General features: G+C 46.6%; 1 pseudogene; it reads left to right on the top strand.

The window, feature by feature from the left end:
* The first annotated feature begins 7,907 nt into the window (after positions 1-7,907).
* Positions 7,908-12,416, top strand: LOC141148536 (E3 ubiquitin-protein ligase TRIM39-like; annotated as a pseudogene).
* Positions 12,417-17,664: the final 5,248 nt, after the last annotated feature.

The raw sequence follows: 17,664 nt of genomic DNA, 5'->3' as shown, positions 1-17,664 counted from the left end.
TATATTATCTGACAGTTTTACACACCGAATGGCTCTGGCAAACATCACGACCTGCTGAATGTGAAACTCCCCCTCTCCTCTATCAGTGTCCATGAGTGCTGCCTATCAGTGCCAATCAGAGCCCATCAGTGCTGCCTATTAATGCCAATTGGTGCCCATCAGTGCTGCCAATCAGTGCCACCTATCAGGGCCCATCAGTGCGGCCTATCAGTGCTGCCAATCAGTACCAATAAGTGCCACCTATCAGTACCAATAAGGCCCATTGGTGCTGGCTGTCAGTGCCGCCTATCAGTGTCCATTAGTGCCCACCAATGCTGCCAATCAGTGCCAATCAATGAGCATCAGTGCAGTCTATGATTGCCGCCTATCAGTGCTGCCAGTCAGTGCCAGCTATCAGTGCCAATAGGTGCCACCTATTCATGCCCACCAACCAGTGCAATCAATGCCCATCAGTGCTGCCAATCAGTGCTACCTATCAGTGCTGGTCAGGGTCCATCAGTGCTGCCTATCAGTGCAAATAAGTGCTACCAATCAGTGCCCATCAGTGTGGCCTATAAGTGTCCATAAGTGCTGCCTATCAGTGTCAATCAGTGCTGCCAATCAGTGCCGGTCAGGGCCCATCAGTGCTGCCCATCAGTGTCAATCACTGCCACCTATCAGTGCCAATCAGGGCCCATCAGTGTGGCCTATCAGTGCTGCCAATCAGTGTCCATCAGTGCTGCCATTCAGTGCCAATCATTGCTGCCTAACAGTGTCACCAGTCAGTTCCTATCAGTCCCCATCAGTTCTGCCGATCAGTGCCCATCAGTGCTGCCAATCAGTGCCCATCAGTGCTGCCAATCAGTGCCCATTAGTGCTGCCAATCAGTGCCACCTATCAGTGTCAATCAGGGGCATCTATTAGTGCCCATCAGTGCTGCCAATCAGTGCACTGAGTGCAGGGATGGGGAGATGAACTCTGCAGCCAGACACATTGTCCATGGAGGGGGGGCAGCCTGGTGGGGCACAACTAAAATCCGTCGATGTTTATTAATGCCACATGCCAATCTTTGTTTTTGGTTTATTATAGGATGAACTTGGATAGGGATGGGAAGGTATGGGATGTCCAGAACTGTCGTTTGAATGCAACTTGAGGACTTCCGCTACCAAAAATCACACAGCTGTTCTCCCGTAGGAAAGGTGGATCAGCTCAGCTGATAAAGAGAAAGTTCAAATCCCTGTATGCAGGTGCTTTCCTTATTGTGGAAAAATGCCAAGGCACCTGGCTTCACCTTAGAATCCCCAAGCAAGAGGTGTAGGGTAGCTGTGTTGGCTTTAAGTGGATCTAAACTGTCCCTCTGTGGAAAGCTAGCTGGGTATTGCACCTGGTTGCTTCCCCTCTATAAGGATTTCAAAATTTGAATTTCAGAAGACAACTATATTCAATCTATTTTGTTATATTTTATTCCTTTTTAATCTATTCTATATTTTCTGTTCTACTCTTTTCTATTCCACTCTATTCTATTCTTTTCTATTCTTTAATTTTCTATTTTATACTATTGTGTTCTATTCTATACTTTTCTATTCTATTCAGTAGGAATCATCATCTTATTTCACTTTAATACCCTACTATATTTATTGCAATATGTTTCAATTTAAAATTCAAATTCATTTTTGCATTTGGATAATTCATTTCGTTATAATTTATTTTGAATTTGTTGAAATTCGTTACTATTGTGATTCAGAAATTCGGATATATCCGAATCTCCGTATAACGAAATTTTATTTTCCCAGTGAACAGTGTTCCATGAGATGTTCAAAGCTTGGGATATTTTTTTTTATAACCTAACCCTGCTTTAAACTTCTCTGCAACTTTATCCCTGACCTGTCTGGTGTGTTTCTTGGCCTTTGTGATGCTGTTTGTTCACTAAGGTTCTCTAACAAACCTCTGAGGGCTTCACAGAACAGCTGTATTTATACTGAGAATAAATTACACACAGGTGGACTCTGTTTACTAATTGGGCAACTTCTGAAGATGATTGCTTCCTCTAGATTTTAGTTAGGGGGTATCAGAGTAAAGGGGGCTGAATACAAATGCACCCCACACTTTTCACATTTTTTTTTTTTTTAAATGTTGAAAACCATTTATCATTTTCCTTCCACTTCACAATTATGTGCCATTTTGTGTTGGTCTATGACATAAAATCCCAATAAAATAAATTTCCTGACAGACTCCATGGCAGCCTACGTATGGGTTAATCCCGCCTCTCATACCTCAAAGAACCCCACTCCCATAAATCTTTGCATCTAGACAGAGACCGTGTTCCTTTTTTGTCCTCCTCCTAGGACCAAGGTAGTCTTACCTTAGGATGTTGTCGGTCCAGTCCTGGTGGTTTGCACGTGAAAAGATGACGGTTCTGGCGGTGTCCTTTTCTGGAGTCCATTTACCTTAGCTATTAGCAGGGTGGACATGGGCAGTTAATGCGATGCCTTGAAGAGCTTAAAAGCCAGCCATTGGCAGGCAAGCGGCAACATGGCCATCCGTCCCAGCTATTAGCGGGAGGCCCTTTCATGAAATGCCCTGGTCGTGCAGTACGAGCAGCAATGGCTCCCAGTCCCAGGCCGGATCGAATCGGTGCCGTGGTGGTGATGTATATTGTTTTCTTTTAAATGGCAGCTGGGTTTGTTTGTTGTCTGTCCCCTCTAGCTCCGTTCTCTTCCTGGTCATGGCGGCTGGGACGCATTTGCGTTCCAGTTCGATGCTTCCTAGCCCTTCTGCACATGCGCGAGCCACAATTGAAATCGAGGCTTGGTTGCGCGTGCGCGGTCCGGGCAAGATGGCGGCGGTGGCGCATGCGCGCGGTGTCTATGGGGTGGCGTCGAACACAGCGTAGGTTCGCTGTGTGCGCGATGACATCATCCTTTTTCATTTATGTTTTTTTCCTAACTGCTAAACCATCACTTTCTTATATGCTGTCTTGATTGCTTTCAGTGTCTTTCTAGTCATTTGTTTGCTATGGATGTGTCACCGCCCCCCCCCCAGTGGCCAACCCTTACTCTGCAGGTAGGATGGAATTAATTTTCCCTCTGCCTGTTTTTGTTTTGGGTATTATTGTCAGGTGCATGTTAACTCTGTTTTTTCCCCTCAGCCCTTCTAGGTCTGAACACCGTTCTTCGGCACGTGAAGCTAGTGACAAATCTAGATCACAAAACCGTCACTCTACGTCAAGCTCTAGACGTCCTAGATCATCCTCCAAACGGTCCACGTCTAGTCGTCATTCTCAACGCCATTCCAGCCGCTCTGATAAGAAAGCATGCTGGGGATGTAGAGCTCAGGTCCCAGAGGGTAAATCTCTCTCTGTGAGTTATGCTATGCTCGAGCTGTTAAGGAACGAGGGGCTGGAGACCAACAGGTGGAGTCTCTGGTTAGAAGAGTGGTTCAAGAGTCTTTGAACAGGACAGATCCCGTTCGTACAACCAGCCCTCCTGCTGCTCTACCACCAGTTCCTGACAGGGTTGACCCTGAGATTCCAGGTCCCTCTCGACCAAGTCTCTCCTTGAGTGGTTCCTCGGACAGCGAAGCGGATGTGGAAGACTCCAGTACAGGCTTTGATTTTTCCTTGGTTCCACAGATGGTTAAAGCGGTTAAAGACGCATTGAGATGGGAGGAGCCAGTAGAAGCACCCTCTAAGCAGAGGAAGTTCTTCAAGCAGCTCAGGAAAGAACGCCCAAATTTCCCCTTCCTGGGTGAACTTGGGGAAATTATTTCAGATGAATGGAGTAAAGTTGAGAGGAAGAACTCGCTGATTTCCAAGATAGCGAAAATGTACCCATTCAAAAGTGAGGAGGTAAAGCATCTGGAAGCGGCACCCCTCATTGATGCGGCTTTAATGAGGTTAGTGAAACATGTCACGCTTCCTCTGGAAGACACCGTTTCTTTTAAAGATGGTTTGGAGAGGAAGATCGACACTGACCTCTAACGCATTTATATTATGGCAGGCATAGCTTGTAAACCAGCCCTGGCTCTTGCAGCTTTGTCTAAAGCTATGGAAGCATGGACGAATGATATAGATGCAGTATTGGGAAAGATCTCTGAGGAGTTGCTCAAGAACTCACCAGTACATGAGCTGAAGCTGGCATCAGCCTTTCTGGGCGAAGCATCCCTTGATATTATCCGCCTTGTGGCACGTGTCATGCTTTCTTCAGTAACGGCGAAGCGCGCCTTGTGGTTGCGCCCGTGGGTTGCGGATCCTGCCTCTAAACAGGCATGGTGTAAAATTCCCTTTGAGGGTTCCTCCCTCTTTGGGAATAAACTGGATTCTGCCATTACCCGTGCTACAGGGGGTAAGTCAGGGTTCTTACCCCAGGATCTCCGTCTTTTTGGTCAGAGAAAAACGTATCCCAGACAAGATCAGGAGCGTGCGAGGGATGCACGTCGCTACAGACCTGGCCGTGATTTCAGAAAAAACTGGAGGAGAAATCAACCTTCAGGGCAGAAGTCCTCAAGGTCAGCCTCTTCTGGGGGACGTGAGGCTGCAAAGTCCTTTTGATATAGAGCCTGTCCAGACGGAGCGAGTCGGGGCTCGTTTACTCCGTTTCCAGCACGTCTGGGCAGCCTCGATTTGGAATTTCTGGACCATCAAAACGGTCTCTTCAGGTCATACGTGGGTGTTCAGCAGTCCACCCACACACCGGTTTGTTTCTACAGCTCTTCCACACTTAGAAGAGAAGAAACAGGTTCTTCTGTCATATACGGATTCACTAGTAGCCCAAGGGGCCGCCATTCAAGTACCAACAGAAGAGAGATTTCTAGGGGTGTACTCCCCCCTTTTCATAGTCCTCAAAAAGAATGGGTTCTGGAGGCCGGTAATTGACTTGACTTATCTGAACTCCTTCATCAAGAAGGAAAAATTCAAGATGGAGACTCTGCTAACAATACGCCAGACGATACAACCGGGAGATTGGCTTGTCTCCATAGACCTGAAAGATGCCTACTTTCACGTGCCGATTGCAAAGGAATTCCAGGTGTATCTCTGATTCGCAGTAGATCAGAGGCATCTCCAATTCACATGTCTCCCATTCGGGCTTACAACATCGCCTCAAGTGTTTTCGAAGCTCTTATTGATTGGCTGTGGTAGCGTTAATCAGGGTCAAAGGTATCCGGTTACACCATTATTTGGACGACCTACTTCTGCTTTCACAAGACAGGGGTCAGCTGTTGGCACATCGAGATCAGGTCATCTCTACCCTAACAGAGTTTGGTTGGTTGTTGAACAAGGAGAAGAGTGATCTAGATCCAACGCAGTCTCTAATATTCCTTGGAGCCCAATTCAACACCGTGGAGAGCACCATCTCTCTGCCTCTGGAGAAAATTTAGGTGATTCGGGAAAGAATTCGTCTAGCATTATCATCACCTCTTCTCAGAGCCTCGCAATGTCTAAAGATAATCGGCACCATGGTAGCCACAGCCCCCATGGTGAGGTGGGCGCAATGGAAGATGTGGCCCTTTCAGAAAGGGTTTCTCCAACAGTGGGATCCAGGGTCTCGAGACCATCTGGTACGAGTAACCACCTCCATGCGGGAGAGCCTCCCCTGGTGGCTGCAATGGAAGAATCTTCTCAATTGCCATTCCATAGCGCCTGTCTCCTGGATCGCGGTGACAACGGATGCAAGCAACAGAGGTTGGGGCGCTCTCTGCCCAAGGCAGATGGGACTTCCCATCCCAAGGGATAGTCTTGAATGTCCTGGAGCTTCGAGCTGCCTTCCGTGCGCTTCAAGCCTTGTCCCACCTGACGTCAGGAGCCTCAGTCCTCCAGAGACTGGACAATACGACTGCAGTGTCTTACATCAAGAGGCAGGGGGACACCCGCAGTCTTTCTTTACTGAAGGAAGTAAGTCCGATCATGTCCTGGGCCCAGGCGAACTTGGCAAATTTATCGGCTGTTTATCTCCCCGGAATTCAGAATGTCCAGGCGGACTTCCTTTCAAGGGTCACCCTGGACAACAACGAATGGTCTCTCCACACAGAAGTGTTCAACTGGGTTTTGTCTCTGGGAGCGATGCCGGAAGTAGATCTGTTTGCATCCCCTTGCAACTTCAAACTGCAGAAATATTACACGAGGTGTCGCTGTCCCCAAGCCTTCGGAGTGGATGCCCTGACAGACCAGTGGAGATTCCACAAGGCCTACGCCTTTCCCCCGGTACTAGTCATTCTACGATTTCTATCAAGGCTCAGGTGGGAAGAAGTCGAAGTAGTGGCGATTGTTCCTTTCTGGCCCAACAGGCCATGGTTTTCTCTCCTGGTTCAGCTCAGTTACCGGGATCCGGTCCCTCTCCCGTCCAGGCCAGATCTCCTGTCGCAAGGAACATCTCTTCACCCATGCCCATCTCATTTCCATCTGATGGCTTGGTGGTTGAGAGGGGAAGGCTGGAAGCACTAGGATGTCCAAGTTCAGCGATTGCTACATTGTTGAATGCCAGAAGAGCGGGCACCAACAGAGTCTATCAAAGAATTTGGTCAAAGTTTGCGGACTATGTGGCCTCCACTAATGGCTCTTGTATTGACCCAAAGATACAGGATATCCTGGATTTTCTGCAGACAGGCCTGGACCTGTCTTTATCGGTTAGCTCCTTACGAGTCCAAGTTTCTGCAATCTCCGCCTTCACAGGTGTATCATGGGCCAGGCACCCCCTTACTAGACAGTTCTTCAGGGGAGCAATAAGACTTAGACCTCAAAGGAGACCAATATTTTGTAAATGGGATCTTCCTCTTGTCCTGGACCTCTTCGCAGGAAGAGAAATATGTCATGTGGACCAGTCATCTATTAGGGAACTTTCCCTCAAAGTGGTCTTTTTAGTAGCCATAACAACGGCTAAGAGGGTTTCCGAAATTGGTTCCTTAGGATTCAAAGAACCATTCCTTACGTTCTTCCCTGATCGAGTGGTCCTGATTCCTATGTTAGGTTCAAATCCCAAAGTAACAAATGTCTTCCATGAAAATCAGGAAATTGTTCTTCCTATGTTCAAATCTTCTGAGGACTCTAATATTCATCCTCTAGATGTCGGAGAAGTTCTAAAGCAATACTTGGAAGCCACAGCTTCTTTTCGCCAATCTGATAACCTGTTTGTCCTCTTCCACGGTAAAAACAAGGGAAAGCGTGCTTCCTCTAGAACCATTGCAGCATGGATTGTTCAGGCCATTCAGTGGGCTTACAAGTCTAAGGGTTTGGCTCCTCCGGAGGCAGTGACCGCTCATTCTACCAAGAGCATTTCTATATCGTGGGCAGCATCCCGGCATGTATCTCCGGAAGTGATCTGTAAAGCGGCCTCATGGTCATCAATTAATACCTTTATGACGCACTATTGTGTAGAACCGGCTTCCTTGTCTTCGGTTAATTTTGGTTTGCACGTATTATCTGTTTATGGTGCCAATTAAACCTTTTTTTCTTTAACCAGCAATTGCCCACCCAGGCGTGTATGGCTAGTTATTTTCCACACGTAGGCTGCCATGGAGTCTGTCAGGAAAATGGAAAATTTATATCAAATACTTACCGTAATTTTCCTTTCCTGATGGACTCCATGGCAGCAGGAGTTCCCTCCCATTTGCTGGAGTAGGCTATGTTCCGGAACACGGTCTCTGTCTAGTTGCAAAGATTTATGGGAGTGGGGTCCTATGAGGTATGAGAGGCGGGATTAACCCATACGTAGGCTGCCATGGAGTCCATCAGGAAAGGAAAATTACAGTAAGTATTTGATATAAATTTTCCGTTTTACATTTTTGGTTGTAACATGACAAACTGTGGAAAGTTTCAAGGGGTATGAATACTTTTTCAAGGCACTGTACATAATGTTGATTTCTGTAACTGACAATAAGTAAAAATCACTTGCTCTGGGTCCTTTTAGGGTTAACTTGTAAAGCCTCCGCCCTCATTATGGAATCAGATTTTTAGTTTCGTTTCTTCTTCCTTGTTCCCAGAATGGCGTTGTCTGCTCTAGGAGACGAGCTGAGCTGCTCCATCTGCCTGAGCCTTTATACGGAGCCGGTGTCACTGAGATGTGGACACAACTTCTGCCGGGATTGTATTGTGACTGCTCTGGATACACAGGAGGGGTCTGGAGTTTATTCCTGTCCGGAGTGCAGAGAGAAGTATGTAGAGCGTCCTGTGCAAGAGAAGAACAGGAAGTTGTGTAACATTGTGGAAAATTTCAGATCTACACAACAAAAGGAGGAGAAAAGTGAGATCCTCTGTACGTATTGTGTGGATTCTCCGGTGGGAGCTGTAAAGACTTGTCTGCAGTGTGAGACTTCTATGTGTGATAAACACCTGACAGCCCACAACAAGGCAGTGGACCATGTGTTGATAGAACCCACCTCGTCCTTCAGTAGTAAAAAATGCTCCATCCACAAGGAGCTTCTGAAGTATTTCTGCTCCGAGGACGCCGTCTGTCTATGTGCATCCTGCGGTCTGGTGGGGAAACATAAAGGACATGAAGTGGAACCTCTAGAAGAGGCTTTGGAGAAGAAGAAGGAGAAACTGAGAAATGTTCTAGAAAAATTGATTACGGAGAAGGAGACAAATGAGCAGAAAATTCAGAGACTACAGGACCAGAAAAGGAAAGTACAAGAAAAAGACAATGCTGAGAAAAAGAGAGTGACTGCTCTGTTTGAGGATATGAGGAGACAGCTGGAGGTCCAGGAACAGAGAGTCCTGAGTGAGATCTCCAGGCAGGTAGAGGAGGTCTCATTTCAAGTCAATGATCTCATCAAACAGTTGGAGATACAGAAGGACGAGCTGTCCAGGAAAATTGGCCACATCGAGAAGTTGTGCAATATACTCGACCCAATAACTGTCCTACAAGATCATAAATCAGATACTGATGAAGTCCTTCAAGATCAAAAACCAGACACAGGTGACCAGCATGTGGAGGAATCTTCTGTTCTTGATCTTAATGATTTTATGATCTCTCTTGTGTTGCACAGATCTATAACTGGTCTTATCACTAATATGCAATCAAAAAACATCTTCTATACACAGGATGCAACCAATCTGCTACTTGATGAAACAACTGCCTATACCTTTGTGACTTTATCTGATGACCTGAGAACAGCATCCTGCTCTGAAACGCAAAAGATTAGACCAGATTTACCAGAGAGATTTACAGAGTACCCTCAAGTGATGAGTATGGAAAGTTTTTCCCATGGCAGACATGACTGGGTAGTAGAGGTTGGTGACTGTGGTGATTGGGATGTGGGTGTTTGCTATCCCAGTATAATGAGAGATGGAGATGACTCTGGTATTGTGTATAATAATAAGTCCTGGAGTTTTGGTATAACTGAAAATGAATATGTATCTCTACAGGCTCTCTGAAAAAGATGATAAATCTCAAGTCCCCTGTGCAGAGATTGGGATTATATTTGGATTATGAAGGTGGCCGTCTGTCCTTCTACCAGCTGAGTGACCCCATCAGACACCTCCACACCTTTACCACCACCTTCACCGAACCCCTCCATGCTGTCTTCTATCTGAGTAAGGGAGCCTGGGTAAAGCTGGTATCTCCGGTGTTTTCTATAAAACCATAATTTGGTGTCTTGTTTCCACAATTCGTACTTTTTTTTTTTTTATTCTACAGTTTTGCCATCAATACAAACTTTAAAGAGGGTGAAATCATCTTGGAAAAAGTACAGTATTAGCTGGGAAAGGTAAAGGGAGCACAAACTTTAAGAACATATTACCAACGTTACTTGAAAGAGATCCTAACAACATTCAGAACGATACATGTTCATACCCCCTTTCTACTGACTCTTATCATACCTCCAAACTTTCTGGGATCAGAAAGACGGAAACTATCTGGACATATTGGGAGTGATTCACTAACGGCAAATAGACTGTGCGATTTGCAAGTGCAGGTGCACTCTGCATGGCAAGTTGCTTCAAAGTTTAGTAAATGAGGTGAAGCTTCACTTTGCAAAGAATACTAAATCACATGCAAGGAAATTTATAAAAACAGCATTTTTGCTTGCACAGGATTGGCTGTTGGAAGTCAGCAGAACTTTCCCTTGCAACACCACCCAAATACAAAGACAATGAACAATTAATATGTCAAAAATAATTGCATAAAGTGGTTGTAAAGGTTCGTTAAAAAACAAAAAAAAACAAACATGTCATACTTACCTCCGCTGTGCAGTTGGTTTTGCACAGAGTGGCCCCGATCCTCCTCTTCTGGGGTCCCTTTGCGGCGCTCCTGGCTCCTCCTATTCTCGAGTGCCCCGTCGGAGAAGCGATCTCCTTTGTGGACGCCCGTTTGGGCGCGCTCCCGTGTCCTTCTGATGCGTCCGTAGACATAAACAGCAGGACTCGGCTCCGCCCCCCCGGCGCCCGCATCATTGGATTTGATTGACAGCAATGGGAGCCAATGGCTGCGCTATCAATCTATCCAATCAGGACACGAGACACCGGCCGGAGCTGGTGTGCTCGTTCCCATCATGGGAATTATGGGGCTCAGGTAAGTATAAGGGGGGCTCGGGTGCGCTGCTGCAGCACGGGAGGTTTTTCTTACCTTAATGCATTGAATGCATTAAGGTGAAAAACGGCGAGAGTTTACAACCCCTTTAAAGTGGAAGTCCATGCAAAATCTAAAATCCCTGCATCTATAGACACCAGGGATCTAACACTAACCTCTCTATCCCTGTAAAGAAAAGATGAGTACACATACCTTTTTGGAAGCCGTTCTGACCCGCTCCGACCCGATCTCCAGCGCCGGAAGCTCTACAGAAGACCCGGAGGACAATGGCTGTGAAATGACAGCGAAGTGACATCACCCATAGACTTACTATGGGGCTTCCATTGTCCTCCGTCTCCTCTGCACCCGCCTCTACAGTGAAGCCGCGGCTGACAGCTCAGCATGGGATCCGGTCAGAGCGGGTCAACTCAGCTACCAGAAAGGTACGTACTGTATACTCGTTTTTTTCTTTACAGGGATAGAGAGGTTAGTGTTAGATCCCTGGTGTCTATAGATGCAGGAATTTTAGATTTTGCATGGACTTCCACTTTAAACGTTCAAGTGCTTTTTCTTTTTACTGGAGTTTTAAATAACAAATGCCATAATCTAGAGCAGGGGTCTCCAAGCCCTTTGCTTGCTTTTATGTGGCCCTTGGGACACTGTTTCATCCACTGATACATAAAAAATGGGACATAATTCCCCCTCACCCACACCAATGAAGGGACACAATTCCTCCCAATGACACCATTGATGGGGACCAATGACACCAATGATGGGGTCCAATGACACCAATGATGGGGTCCAATGGCACCAATGATGGGGCACAATTCCTCCCACTGACACCAATGATGGGGTCCAATGACACCAATGATGGGGCACAATTCCTCCCACTGACACCAATAATGGGGCCCAATGACACCAAAAGATGGGGTACAATTCCTCCCAGTGAGACAAATGTTGAACCATTATTTGTTTCTCACTGATGTCGGGACCTTTTCTACTCCCAATGGCCACAGTCCGCCCCCCCTAAAATTTGAAAGACAGTAAACTGGCCCTTTGTTTATTAGGAAAAGTTGGGGAGGGAATGACCAGGACTTCTCCAATTAAGTCCTACCTCACCTGGCCCTTTGTTTAGAATGTTTGGAGACCCTTGATCTAGAGGATGGATAAAAAGTTCAGTGCAGTATAATATATTACATGTATATGGAGATCTATACTTCAGATGGAAAAAAAAAAGGACAAATGACCTGAAAAGAGGGACAGAAGGATTTGGCACTGACAGAGGGACAGTTGGGGTCTATGTCTTCCATTACCTACATTCTTCTCACTTTCATAGACACTAATACCTACAATAAACTAAGAGAGCTTCCATGTACTTACTATGTGATCACCCAACATTCATACCTCCCAACTTTCTGAGATGGGAATGAGGGACACCTATCAGCAAAAGTATGCGGGCGTAGGACACACCCATTGCCACGCCCCCCTTAAAGGAGAATTGTACAAAAAACAAGATAGGTTAAACCCACAAGTGCTTTTTTTACCACTACTATTCCTTTATATTGGCCTTTGGAATGTACAAATGCAGCAATTTAGAAATTAGATGAAAGGTTTAGCGCTGGAAAACACTTTTTGAGAGATAAAAAGTGCATTTTATATACATCTCTATAGATCAGACCAAAATGAGGGACAAATGAGGAGGAATGAGGGACAGAGGGACATTGCTCCAAATCAGGGACAGTCCCTCGAAATCAGGGACAGTTGGGAGCTATGTAACATCTCACTGCTCTGTATATGTTCTCACTGCTATATCAGAACTTACAATAGATAATGTTACAGTGAACTCCGTTATACACGGAATACTTCATGTAAATGGGCTGTATACTTCTTTGTCATGGGATACTAACATAAAATAAAAAATATCCAAACAGAAAGCAACTTTTTAAACTACATTCAATTATTAAAGCTTCTATGTGATTAATGATTAAGGCTTCATTCAGATGGCTGTGTAGGGCCCGTCACACAGCATTGGTAACTGTCCATGGAGAAGAGTGCAGCACTGCTGGAGAGAAGAGTGCTGTCCATCCAGGGAGGACAGAGAGACAACCAATCAGGTAAGCCGTGTCTGATGGTGTCAAATATTTTTGGGAGTATTTCATACCCTTGCAGAAATACTACAAATACTACATAATGTTCTTTCCTATATTAGTGCCCTAACAATGAAATATTACAGCTGAAAGATTGCATTCTTCCTTTTGTTGCACAAGCCCCCCCCGTGATTATTGAATACCATCTGTAAAGCTTTGGTTGTAACTTTTAAAAGGCCTAAAATATTATTTCTACCAGATTTTCCCAAACTGACTGAATTCAAAAATATAACAATTCAATTCAACCCTCACATATACCCAGTGAAGTGACTGTCCTCAGGTGATACACAAAGATGAAACAACCTCTCCTACATAAGCTGTACCTGTTTATCTGCAGTCTTCTCTTCTTTACATCTGTTCAAAATGCTCAGCTTGTCTGAGAGTTCAGAAAAAAGTGGGCGGGGAGCTGAAATGACACTCTGCGGAGCTCAGTGAGGAGAGATCTGAGAGATGATTGGAGGGAAGAGACAACCCCCCACCCCTTCACACAGCACAGAGGAACAGAGCTGTGGCTGTCAATCAACTGGAGGTCCCTCCTCTGTCGCCATTTTCCTCTTGTCAGGAAAATTTGTCAGAAGTGACTCGTGCTGATATCAGAGGAACAAAGCAGCAGACAGAAATGACACTTAGTGCTCTTATATGAGACAAGTACACACTATAGAGGGATATGCCTTGTTCATATTTTATTGTAGCGCTACCCCCATAGGAGCCCCTGGTATTTTACCCGGATTATGCCTTGTTTCCGCCCCGTAGCCAGGCACACAGTATTTCTCACAACCAGGCACACAGCTTCCGCTCATTACTCCAATGACCAGTCTAGGGGTTGGAGTGTTTTTTGTTGTTTTATTTTAGTTGAGGAACTTGGATAGGAGAAGGGGCATAGTACGATACTCCAAATTGAACTATTGACACTTGAGGACAGCTTTGTCAGTAGAAGTATATATCAGACTGTACTCTAGCCAACACCCAGCTGCTGTCTTCTAGCACCCAGACGGGGATTGAGCAGCAAAAGGCCCAAAGATCCTTTTAGAGGAGGGGGTCTCCAAACTTTCTAAACAAAGGGCCAGTTTACTGTCTTTTAGAGCTTAGGAGGGCCGGACTGTGGCCAGTGGGAGTAGAAAATGCCCCAGCCTCAGATGCCCCATCAATGCCCCACCATTGGTTTTAGTGGGAGCAATAGTGCCCCATTGTTGGTATCAGTGGAAGGAATAGTACCCCTTTGTTGGTGTCAGTGGGAGGAATAGTGCCCCATCATTGGTATCAGTGGCGGGAATAGTGCTCCATCATTGGTGTCAGTGGGAGGAATAGTGCCCCATCATTGGTTTCAGTGGGAGGAGTAGTGCTCCATTATTGGTGTCAGTGGAAGGAATAGTGCCCCATCATTGGTATCAGTGGGAGGAGTAGTGCTCTATCATTGGTGTCAGTGGAAGGAATAGTACCCCATCATTGGTATAAGTGGGAGGAATAGTGCCCCATCATTGGTATAAGTGGGAGGAATAGTGCCTCATCATTGGTATCAGTGGGAGGAATGGTGCTCCATCATTGGTGTCAGTGGGAGGAATAGTGCCCCATCATTGGTATCAGTGGGAGGAATAGTGCTCCATCATTGGTATCAGTGGGAGGAATGGTGCCCCATCATTGGTATCAGTGGGAGAAATAGTGCTCCATCATTGGTGTCAGTGGTAGGAATAGTGCCTCATCATTGGTATCAGTGGGAGGAGTAGTGCTCCATCATTGGTGTCAGTGGAAGGAACAGTGCCCCATCATTGGTATAAGTGGGAGGAGTAGTGCTCCATCATTGGTGTCAGTGGGTGGAATGGTGCCCCATCATTGGTGTCAGTGGGTGGAATGGTGCTCCATCATTGGTGTCAGTGGGTGGAATGGTGCTCCATCATTGGTGTCAGTGGGTGGAATGGTGCTCCATCATTGGTGTCAGTGGGTGGAATGGTGCTCCATCATTGGTGTCAGTGGGTGGAATGGTGCTCCATCATTGGTGTCATTTGTGGATGGAATAGTCCCTGAAGAGCCAGATAGCGGGAATCCACTGTTGGGATGGACACCATTCTATCTAGTTTGTGTCCAGAACACGCAGAGAACGGATCTCCTCCATTATTTGGTCTTGTAGCAGAGGGTCTGGCAGAGATCCTGGCAGTGGCGAAGCCCATCCCTTAGGGTCGCGCCCCCCCAAACCATGCGCCCGGCCCCTAATCTCCATGTAGGGCACCGGACACATGGATTTCATTGTGTTTTTGTTTTTTTTTTAGAGCCGGAGGCTCTAATTGACTTAAAAAAGGGGAGGAGCCCACCCACTTGTGTGACATTAGCAAATTAATATTCGCTAATGTCTTCCTGCTTCTCCCGGCCAATCAGGAAGTGGCTCCTGAGACCCGATTAGCGAGCAGTCTTAGGATGGGTCTCAGGACCCGCCTCCTGTTCGGCCGGGAAGAAGAAGCATCTTCCCCAGAAGCAGCAATCTCTCCTAGAGCCCCACCCCTGATTGGTTCAGCAGTTCACCACCACCTCATCCTTCTCCCCGCACCTCTCGCTGTATAAGGTAAGGAGGCCATGGATTGCACGGTGGGATGGGGGAGGTGGCGGTAGTGCAAGGATCACCACCCATCGAGCCCCTGGGGAGGGGGTGTAGTGCAAGTGGATCGCCAGATCGCCTATGGAATCGATCGATCTAGTGAGAGTGAGGGGGCCAGGTCTGTTTGCCGCTCCCCCCCAAAATTTTGACCACCAGCCGCCACTAGATCCTGAAAAAGTCCTGATCGGGTTTTACACATCTCCCGACTCCTTTCTTCCACCTTTCCAGACCTCTGATCCTCCATCCGCTCCGGGTTTTTCTCTTCTCCCTTTTAGCCAATTTAGACACACCTGCACCCAGTCAGAGCTCTGCATCCTGGGGAGCAGACAAGTCTGGTGTGTTGGAGATAAAGGTTGGTGAAAACTGCAGAGCTGTGTATGTGGAGGGTGACAAGGAGTAGATGGAGCAGCCTGGTAGTTAGGATTGCTGCTGTGTAGTAAAGCTGCATTCACATGTGCGTTTTGTCATGGTACAAATACCAGCCGCAGGAATCCACTGATTTTTTTGCTGCTGTGTTTGACAGATGTGAACAGTTAGCTGGCTCTGGTTGTCATGATTGGTTCGCAAAGCGAGCAATAACCTGCTGGGATCATGGCTGGGCGCACACAAGTGTGATAGTGTGATCCCCCACAGCTAATCGCTGCTTGTGTGACCTGCCATGAAAAACTGCGGCTGCCGACATCCTGACCCCTTCCCCTTTTTTTTTTTTTTTTTTTTTTTTTTTTTTTTTTTTTTTTTTTTTCTTTATATCAGGTTTTTATTTGGAAAATACCAAGTACAAAAGCTTTTTCCATTCCATTATACCAGTAAACAAATCCATAAACAACTCACATTCCATGCAAATTTGGTACATTGGAAGGCTGCATCTCTGTCCTGCAAAGATGCCCGTGTCACCCATAGCTCCCAACTGTTCCTGATTTTGAGGGACTGTCCCTGATTTGGAGCTATGTCCCTCTGTCCCTGATTTGGAGCTATGTCCCTCTGTCCCTGATTTGGAGCTATGTCCCTCTGTCCCTGATTTGGAGCTATGTCCCTCTTTCCTCTTCATTTGTCTTTCATTTTGGTCTGATCTATAGAGTTGTATATAAAATGCACTTTTTATCTATCAAAAAGTGTTTTCCAGTGCTAAACCTTTCATCTGATTTCTAAATTGCTGCATTTGTAAATTCCAGAAGCCAATATAAAGGAATAGTAGTGGTAAAAAAAAAAAGGACTTGTGGGTTTAAACAATCTTGTTTTTTGTACAATTCTCCTTTAAGGGGGCGGGGCAAGGGGTGTGTCCTATGCCTGCATACTTTTGCTGATAGGTGTCCCTCATTCCCATCTCAAAAAGTTGGGAGATGTGGTGTCACCTTCCCTATCTGCTCTCCAAAATGGATGGGAATTGAGTGATTGGTTTGTGGGACCCGTGGGTGGACATCCTGTCATTGAAGTGTCTGGGTCTGGAGGCCGCAGCTAGCCGCCCACACTTGTCAAACGCAGCAACAGGAATTAGTAGATTGCTGCCGCTGGCGTTTGCACCATGGCAAAGCGCCCGTACGATTGTAGCCTTAGTGTGGGAACACGTCTAGGTTTTGTTTGGTTGATGTTGCATTTGTTTTCCTCTGAAGTCCTATACTGTACCTGTATATCGCACAAAGAAAGTCACCACTGTTTGCCAAGACATTACTGGACTGATATCTATGAAACATAGGTTACTTGCCCCAGGGAACATTAGGGCTATTTCCAATGGAAGCTTGGGGTGCTAAAAGCAGGCAGCTGAGCTGCTGTTTTACCCACTGGAATCCTAAACATGCCTCAGAGGCGGTAATTTTTATTTTTTATTTTTTTCTACCCCTGTAGCGGCTGCTGGTATTATCTGGTTCTTCCCTAATAGTACAGGGGCTGCCTGTCCACCCAAGCACCAGTCCATACGCTCAAGCTCCAATAAATCAATCTATGGATGTGTTTTTTGCAATTTATTGCTTAAAGAACTTTAACAGGAGCGGGTTTAGGACATGAGATACTCCAAATGACTAGCACATAGCAGTTAGAGGACAATCTTCTCCGTAAAGTGATACAAAGCCAGGTACAGGGGAACCTCTGGGGGGGGGGGGGGGGGGGTTAAGTCTGGGAACCCTGATGTAAGGGTGGGAGGCTCTCTGGGAACCCTGATGTAAGGGGGGGAGGCTCTCTGGGAACCCTGATGTAAGGGGGGGGAGGCCCTCTGGGAACCCTGATGTAAGGGGGGGGAGGCTCTCTGGGAACCCTGATGTAAGGGGGGGGAGGCCCTCTGGGAACCCTGATGTAAGGGGGGGGAGGCCCTCTGGGAACCCTGATGTAAGGGGGGGAGGCCCTCTGGGAACCCTGATGTAAGGGGGGGGAGGCCCTCTGGGAACCCTGATGTAAGGGGGGGGAGGCCCTCTGGGAACCCTGATGTAAGGGGGGAGGCTCTCTGGGAACCCTGATGTAA

Source organism: Aquarana catesbeiana, linkage group LG06 (genome assembly GCF_042186555.1).
Source record: "Aquarana catesbeiana isolate 2022-GZ linkage group LG06, ASM4218655v1, whole genome shotgun sequence".
NCBI classification, from domain to species: domain Eukaryota; kingdom Metazoa; phylum Chordata; class Amphibia; order Anura; family Ranidae; genus Aquarana; species Aquarana catesbeiana.
Note: the sequence above shows the minus strand (reverse complement) of the source record. Positions and strands in the feature narration are given on the sequence as shown.